At 36.7% G+C, this 8,514-nt stretch overlaps 1 long non-coding RNA gene across 1 annotated transcript; it reads right to left on the reverse strand.

Moving 5' to 3' along the window:
* Positions 1-1,796: 1,796 nt before the first annotated feature.
* Positions 1,797-3,496, reverse strand: LOC122193475. The gene is made up of 3 exons (XR_006182915.1): positions 3,358-3,496; positions 2,895-3,048; positions 1,797-1,986 (listed from the first exon to the last, which is right to left on the reverse strand). It is a non-coding gene; the product is annotated as an uncharacterized LOC122193475 (long non-coding RNA).
* Between the last annotated feature and the right edge of the window lie 5,018 nt (positions 3,497-8,514).

Here is an 8,514-nt window from a genome sequence, read left to right on the forward strand (position 1 = left end):
GAAGTATATCAAGTGAATAAAACAAGACTCTTTAAGACTTCCTCTCATTCTTAATTTAACACTTCCAAGTGTGAAAAAAAAACAGTACCTTTTTTTCTAGTTCCTTGTGGAAAAAGAAAAATACACCCTCCCTCCTAGAAAAAGCAATGATAAAATCTGGTAATTCTCTCTCCTTTGGCTTTTCAGTTACACTGCAGCTTTTCAAATCAAGATTTATGTGCCGGTTTATATCTGTTGGTTTTTTTCCCCCTACAGGGATATAGGTGGATAAGTTTGGATAGCAAACTGTAACCCTCAAGCCAAACTGAAAGGTTTATAAAGTTGCTAATAAAAGTTTGGGTCAGGGCCTAAATATCAATCATCTATTCTTTGTCTTTTTGAACGAGCTCAGGCATTTTCACAGCCACTCCCATCAGGTCTCTGCCACTATTTTAAACTAAGATTTCAGGTTGTATTTTTTTAATTTTTTCCCCTGCGTTGAACTCAATAATTTTTCTTTCCCACTCTTCTTACCTGTCAAATGCATCCATCAGGATTTTGCCAAAGGCTATCTGCTTTTGAAGTCAAGAGGAATTCACTAATCATGAGTGTCAAATCCACAATAAATGCCATCACCATATGGTATATGCTGCTATTGGGAATTATCTCAAAAAGGCCTAGCTGTGAAAAGTCTGGCTATATGTTAGGGTTCTTTTTTTTTTTTACTGCTAACATTCATAACTCATGTCAGGTCTTTCAGTTTCTGTATTCATTGGCTTAAGTGAGTGTAACTGTTTCCTGAATTTATAAAATGTTGTCAAGATCTCTTGATCTCTATTCCACTGTCTCTCTTTCAAAAAAAAAACATTCAAACACAGATATACCCAATGTAATTCTATACATAGTGGTATACACATCTAACAAAAGAGAAGCTAGTGTTTCATTATGCTTACTCAATAAATTCTTGAGAGTATTAGAGCTCATGATAAGCATATCATAACCACCGATGAAGGCTTTACAGCCTCCTGTACAGTCAGACCATCCCAAATGTGATACCACAATGCACACAAAGACCTATGTTAGAAAAACTGAGAACAGAATGAGCTCCCACAAGGTCAGGGTGCTGACATAGCTGAAAAAATGACTATCTGGAGAGCATTTGCATTAGCTAAAGAAGATCAGTAAAAAAAGTGATAAATCTCCATGCCTTTTGAAAGCTGTGGAAATGTACTATGCAATCAAAGCAACAAGAAATCTCCTTTCTGTAAGAATATGACCATAAAGGAATTTTCTTTAAATGTGTGTTTAAACCCCCCAATTTTCTCAACATTCTCATCAAGCAGCATAGATAAGATTAAGAAATTCCCAGAAAAGCAAGCATTGTGATACAATAAGGTTAAAAGAAAGCACTTAATGAGTTTCACATACCAATTGAAGAATAGAGAAAAAATGATTACAAGTTAGGTGCCACTTGGAACACTTGAGGTACTTTCCCTGATGCTCTAGAAAAGTGTTGATGTTCCCCAAATCCCATCTCATCCCCTTGTGGGACACCAGTGGGTCTCATCTTGTTTCAAGTAGCACTAGAAGTCTATGCTTAGACAATGACTCTCCCATAACTTATGTACAGTATATGAATAACCTTTAGGAGAAAACTGAAATGGGTAAAATTCATCCATACTCAAGGTTTTTGCCATGTGTTTCTGGAAACTGTGACAAATGTGTTTCATTTGCCTACTTAGTAACAGTAATGAACTGCTGGCAACATCACATAAAAAGAAAAGTTGCAGAATCAGAAAAAAAATGCTGAAAAGTTTACCTTTATAGGAAAGTTTGAGTCTTGGGATATTTTGTTTTGACGTTCCAGTGACGGGAAGGAACAGCATTGCTAAAGATAACAGACTGCAGGCATTCGGTACTTGGGAAGCTCTCATTTTGCTCTCTTCTTATGCACTTTTTGCACTACCGTGAAATATCTCCGCACTCTTCAAACAATCCAAGTTTAATCTGGAAGCAAAAATAAAACATCTGTAGATCTTTTTCATTATCATATAAATAATATTTCTGAAAATAAGCCAGACCCAACCAGCTTAAGTAACTCATTTAGCACATTTGCTACAGAAGTTTATTGTTTTATTTTTCTCTAGTATAAATCAAAATCAGTTTCTTTAATACCACATTTACTTGAAGGTCGGGAAAATATGTAAGATTTTCAAAGAACAATGTCTAACATAGCTGCAGTCTAAACAAAAAATTAATTCAGTGTCAATGAAAGAATATTTGCCATTCAAATACGATTGTGCATCTCATTAGTTTATACAGCTCCATTTGATATCATGCTGTTTTACACCTCATTCTTTATCTCAGTATAAAAGCTATTATATGTTTATCCTATGGCTAGAATAAGTTGCTGGATCACAGATACCAAGAGATAAAAATCTGAGTTAACAGTAAGGAGATATCCATCATAAATTTTCATAAATAAACTAAGAAAATTGCAGTGTTTTTTCCAAATAAAGTTTGAAAAGAGAAAAAAGTCAGCACTGCTGATGGACTTAAACGTCCTTTTCAGTACAATATTTTCAGCAGAATAACTGCCTCAATTCACCCACAAAATGTCCTATAAACTTTAATGAGTAGTTCATGCTGAGGTCAATAGGCTGATATGGGACTGTGTTAATACAGGGCGCAACTAAGCCAGCTTTGCAACACTTTTCACTTAATAACAGTCATTCATATTCCATAAATCTTAAAGTGTTTTACAAAAGAAAGCAATTATCACTGTCCTTATTTTCCCTAGACAAGACTGCAACCATAAAACTGTAACAAACTTATTTCCTACAGGTCACACAGCCACCTCAGTAGCTGCACAGAAAGCAGCAACAGTTTTCCTGGAGTCGAGTCTTGTTTGGTACCTGATTTTGAAGGATCCCTTTTGCCCAGTAAATCTTTTTTTTTCCTAAGGAATTACTAAGGAAATGACATCTTGATTTCTCAAGGCAGAAGTTGATGGTTAATAAATCATAGAGGTCAGAACACGAAAATATTTGTCAGGGCAGATTCCTCCTCCTGCAAGTGCAATATCAGAAGTCAGAGGAAGACATCCAGGGAAATGACAAGTTTGAGTGATGCTGTAAATCAAAGTATAAGGGAATGTCATGGCTAGTAACAAGATTAATGGCTCATGATTTTTCATCAGAATTATATTCTGAAAGGTACCAAAGCCTTTTGCACAAAAATAAGTGGAAAGACTCCTTGTGAGCCCATGAGGGACCCAGCACAGCTCAGCCACCCCAAGTAACCCCAAATGTCTTGCACTTCATCTAGCTGCAGAGCCCCTTCTGCATGCTGCAGAGGAATCCAGAATCAATTCAGTACCTTATGAGGTAGCAGGTAGTACTACCTTCCTTGCACAAAGGGACTGGAAAGAAGACATCTTTAGTTCTCTTTGCCTAGGGAAACCTTTCACAAATGAAGCTGTGGCTTTCTGAGCTTCCAGCACTTCTGCCAATGCTAAAGGACAAGGGAGTGTACAGGAAGGCTGTGATGGGGAAAGAGAAAAGGGAACAGAGTTGAAAAACGCCTGTAGCGTCCTTCCTACGAAGAACATTAAGCCTCTTTCTTCTCAATCCCTTCCTCAACATTTATATTCTGTGTCTGAATGCAATACTTTTGGCCAAGTGCCACCACACATTCGTGAGATGACACAAAAAGAAAGCAAAACAAATTTGAAATGTCTTTGTTTTCTATCTTTCTATTCTTTTTTACTAGACTACAGGATCCTGAAAGATGACAGCCCTTACTTCTTCTATGCTGGTACACTTGTTTGTGGTGGGACTAAAACTAACATTAACTCTTGCTGGGTCATATGGTGAAAAGGGGGAAAAGAAGGAGAGGAGAAAGGGAAAGGATCATATTAAGATGAGACACACCAGTCCTATTCATCTTCTGCAGGATGACAGAGACAAACCACACTTCAAAAATAAGCAATTAACAGGGAGTCAATCTCACTGCAGGTATGCTGAGATATTGTGGCTTGGGGGTTTGGGTCACAGCCAACAGGAGTCACACCAGAGAATTTGGGGCTCATCTTTTCAAGGTGAAATACAATGAAGTAAAAAAAAAAAAGCCATTGGTAGAAAAAAGTTGTTGACCAAACACACTGTACTGTTTGGTTGGAGACTGCATTTGGCCTTTTGGTCGTAGGGAAATTCACTTTTTCATTCAGTGTTCTGCTAATGGAAATCTTTTTTTTTCTTTTTCTTTTTTTTTTTTCCCCCCTTTTTAGTTGAACAGTGTCTGTGAAGAAACATTTGCTTTAATTCCTGACACATGGCGTTTAGTTTACACTGAAGGCAGCTGCTCTGTGAGCTTGAGCCAACCATCTTCTAGACTCACAGCAATCCATCCAGATTGTCACATATATTTTTAGTTTATGATGATCTTCTAATACAATTCCAGCTTCCACACAGAATCCTTCCAACAGTCTAATGACTAGCTCAGGTTAATGAACTTCAGAACAACTAACTGGCCACTAATCTTCAGGAAGTACCCTTCCTCTCTGTAACATATGTAATGTCAATCAGTGCCCTGAGCTCAAAGGAGGTGTGGTCATGCTGCTCCAAAATAATCAGGCCCAAGAACAGAAATAAAATACAAAACCTAAAAGCTAATCTAACTTCCTTCTTTTCCTCTGCTCAAGTAGGAGTTTTGTCCAAGGACGAAAAATTGTTTCCTTTAGTTAAATATTTCTGTTAGGCATCAACATGCTGCAAAACTTCCTCAAAACGATCAGACCCAACATAAATAAGGCAAATGAACTCAGAGAAAAAGTCTGAAGCCAAAGCTGCTTTCCCACCTTGGCTTCAGCTAGGAAATTTCTCCACTGTGTTAATTATCACCTGCAAGACCAGCTAAGGAAGGAAGCTATGTACACATTTTGTGGGACTGGGGTATTTCCACCAGAAGAAAGGAGCTATTATTTGCCCCATGCAGGACTGGGAGGTGCCTGGTTGAAGAGGGCCAAGGGCCAGGCTCCATCCTTCCTAGACCTCCCTGTGGAACCCATTAATTCACATCAAGCATGGGTGAAAACTGCCAAAAAGACAAAATGTGGATTTGCTGGTGTCCTGCCATCTTTGCCAGAGAGAGGCAGCTGGACGTAACTGGCACATGTGATGTCACGTCTGCGAAATGAGGTGTCACCTCCTTGCAATTGGTCAGATTTAGTGGAGCCTATAAAACAGATTGCTCTGAAGCTACTGTCTGAAAGAGGAAAACCTGGAGCCAATTTACTAAACATAATTTATTCCAGGCTCTTTGTTACAATAAACAGAGCTCTTCAGACTTCTCCAATACACAACCAGTAGGAAGCTTTGCATTCATGGGAGGTTTTTTTTCATTTGTTCAGCTAAACCTATCTGAATGCAAAATCTTGTATTCACAAATACTGGGAAGATGTTTGACCTCCCATGGCATCATGAAATCTAGAACTGAAAGGATTGTGACCTATCCTCAAATACAGATCTTTTTTTAGCAGTAGTTTTTGTAACCCAGTTGAATTCTGCAACAAAAACCTCTCCTGGACTGGAGGATTATTTAAAACCTGTTTCTCATGCTAGTTTTCCATGGCCATTTTAAAATTTGGCATTTTGTACTCCACTGAAGAGAATGATGAAAACAGCCTGCAGCAAATACAATTAGTCAAATTGTATGCTGAATCTAAGAGCAACATTAAAAATTGCAAATAACCACTGAAAATTTAGACCAGTCTTTGAGTTGGCTCATGTTGTTTATAAAAAGTAATAATAGAATAGAAATACATCTGATAATCACTATCGATTTAAAATTAGGCTGAGTAAGTCACGAAGGTGATTTAATTTGAATATGTAAATTCCAAAGGCTGCTCCCAAAGTAATGCCTCCTATTTTATTATGTGGATGCACAATGTCAGAAGTGGATATTGGTGGTATGGCAGCAGAGCTTGAACCTTTCTGACAAAATTCTGTTACCTTGTATTGCTGTGTGACACATGGCAGCAAAGAGGCAGTATGTATGAAGAAAAGGTGTGTCACTAAATCCCTCTATGCAGAAAAAAATTGCACTTGCAATTTATCACCACTTGCTAAATGTTTATGAAGACCAAACAATGAATGTGAACACAGTGAGGCAGTGGGTGGTGCATTTCAGCAGCAGCAACAGCAATAGTAGGTCATCTCTGCTGGTGCTGATTTTTATAGGTGCAACAGGAGGGCTGTTGTTCGTAGCTGGCAAAAATGCATAGCTAATGATGATGACTGTGTTGAAAAATAGTGTTTTGTAGCTGAGAATTTGCCCAAACTATCAAATACTGCTATTGTGCTCTTTGTATCTGCTGTAATTTCCATTGACATAAATAGAAGGCATTACTTCTGGAGTGACTCACGTATAACCCTTGATACTCATGCTTTTTCTTCTTCTCCTCAGCTATCCTTGTCCAAGATTTTTTGCATTTTATTTCTTTATGGAGTGAGAAGAGAATGAAAGATGTTCCTTGTCACCATTAACCACATAGCGTGAGTGCACTGCTAGACATATTGCTTTAAAGGATTTAAAGCTTATTAGCTGCAAAAAGAAACAAAAAGAATTCATCTGCAATTCAAATGCATTGAAAGATATATTATCTGTTCGCATGAATGCATATTTGACTACAAATTTTAACTACAAATATATAAAGTTCTTTCCTATGAATTTTCTTGCATATATCTTACCTGTAAGCTATTGCATGTTTGCAGGAAGAATATTAGTATGGCTATGTACCATGTACTTCAAAACTGTACTATAATTACGGGCTTGATATTGAGCATTCTCTGTTAGTAAGGCAGAAAACTACAAACATACATGAGTCAGATTAATAATTCACTAAATAAAAGAGACAAAAAGTACATCTCCAGACTGACTGAAAATCCTGAACTTGCTTTTCAAATAACAAAGATGACATTGATCCAGAACACAATGTAACTTTGCTCTTGCACATTTAAGATAGACTGTCTGTTGATATATTATTTGGCAGAAGAGGCTTTTCTCTTCATTGTGAAAAGTCAGCTTAAAGCTAACTCCATCCAAGAACTGGTAAACAGCTTTATTCATCACTATTTTCTCATTTATTAAGTAGCTTTTGTGCTGCTTATAGTGCAGTGAATGTTCTCTTCCAGGATTTAGAAAAATACTTTTTACAAAAAAATGATCGAAATCACATCACTTCCTGAAAATAGCAGTAATTCCTGAATAAAAAGACACTTGTACAATCAAAAACTAGCCTACAGTGGGTGACTTTTATTTTTATTTTTATTTTTTTTTAATCACGGTTTTTAGTATACCTGGTTTAGATAAGGTTTTGTCATAAAGTAGACCTTAATATTGTTAAAGATCCAGTGAATCGTAATGACCACAGAATCATATAACAGTTAAGGTTGGAAAAGACTCTGAGATCATCTAGTCCAACTCCACAATCCAGATCATAATGAGTTTTACAAATCTTTACAGGCTTTATCTTTACTGAGCTCCTTACAGGATTTATACCCTATCCATTCAACACCAGTAACTCAGAAAACAAGAAAAATCACTGCTCTCATTCCCACACAACAAGTGCCTAGTAATGCTAAATATCATTAAGGGACTGAGAAACAAGGAGGATGAAAGTGAAGGAATGAAGAGGTGACCAAAAAAAAAAAAAAAAAATCAAAAACTATTCTAATTGCTCAAAACCATGACAATACATACATTTCTCCAATGGTGCAAAATAGGTCTGAGGGTTATGTTAAAATTTTAATTTATTAAGATAGAAATAATCTGAAGCTAGATTAAAAATGGAAACTGAAAAAGTGACAAAGATTGAAGGCAATCATTATATATTTTTTTGTTTTTCTTCATTTTTCTGAATATAGGGCTAAGTGAAGCTAGTCTGCTGATGGAAGCATTTACAAAAGGCGTGTAGGCTCTTAGGAGATAAAAACTGCTAAGAATGGGTAACCTTAATAGAATGGTTTGTTTCACTCTGCTTCGAAGGGCTCCTCTGACCCTGAACTTTACTACAGGGCACTTAAAATTATATGTATAGGAAATGAGCACTTTATCCTCAGAAAATATGGGAATACTTTGCAGGTCAATGTCAGTGGGGTCATGATTACACCCAAAGATTTCATGTAGGCTTACAGAAGTAATCCTTTCAGAATGAGACTGATACATAGCAATGCACATAGATATGCTATATATCATTTAAAACAGTGATTCTGAGAAGTATTATCTCAGGCATTGTGCCTTCTGGACAAGTAATGAATTGATAATAAAACAAATGCTACTCTCTAACCCTAATTCTTTGTATATTGTGTCTCCTTGAAAAAAAAAAAAAAAAAAATCAGATCAATTGTTTTACGTTTTACTCCAATATCTAGTAAAGGGAATGGGATGGACAGCAACTTGTCATCTGATAATAATACTGCAGTATTGCAATGAGGAGACAGGCAGATTAGAACAAAGTGTCCAGAAGGGTGTGGA

This window comes from Lagopus leucura, unplaced genomic scaffold, assembly GCF_019238085.1.
Source record: "Lagopus leucura isolate 7727_CA_CO unplaced genomic scaffold, USGS_WTPT01 49073-0_obj-0_obj, whole genome shotgun sequence".
NCBI lineage: Eukaryota > Metazoa > Chordata > Aves > Galliformes > Phasianidae > Lagopus > Lagopus leucura.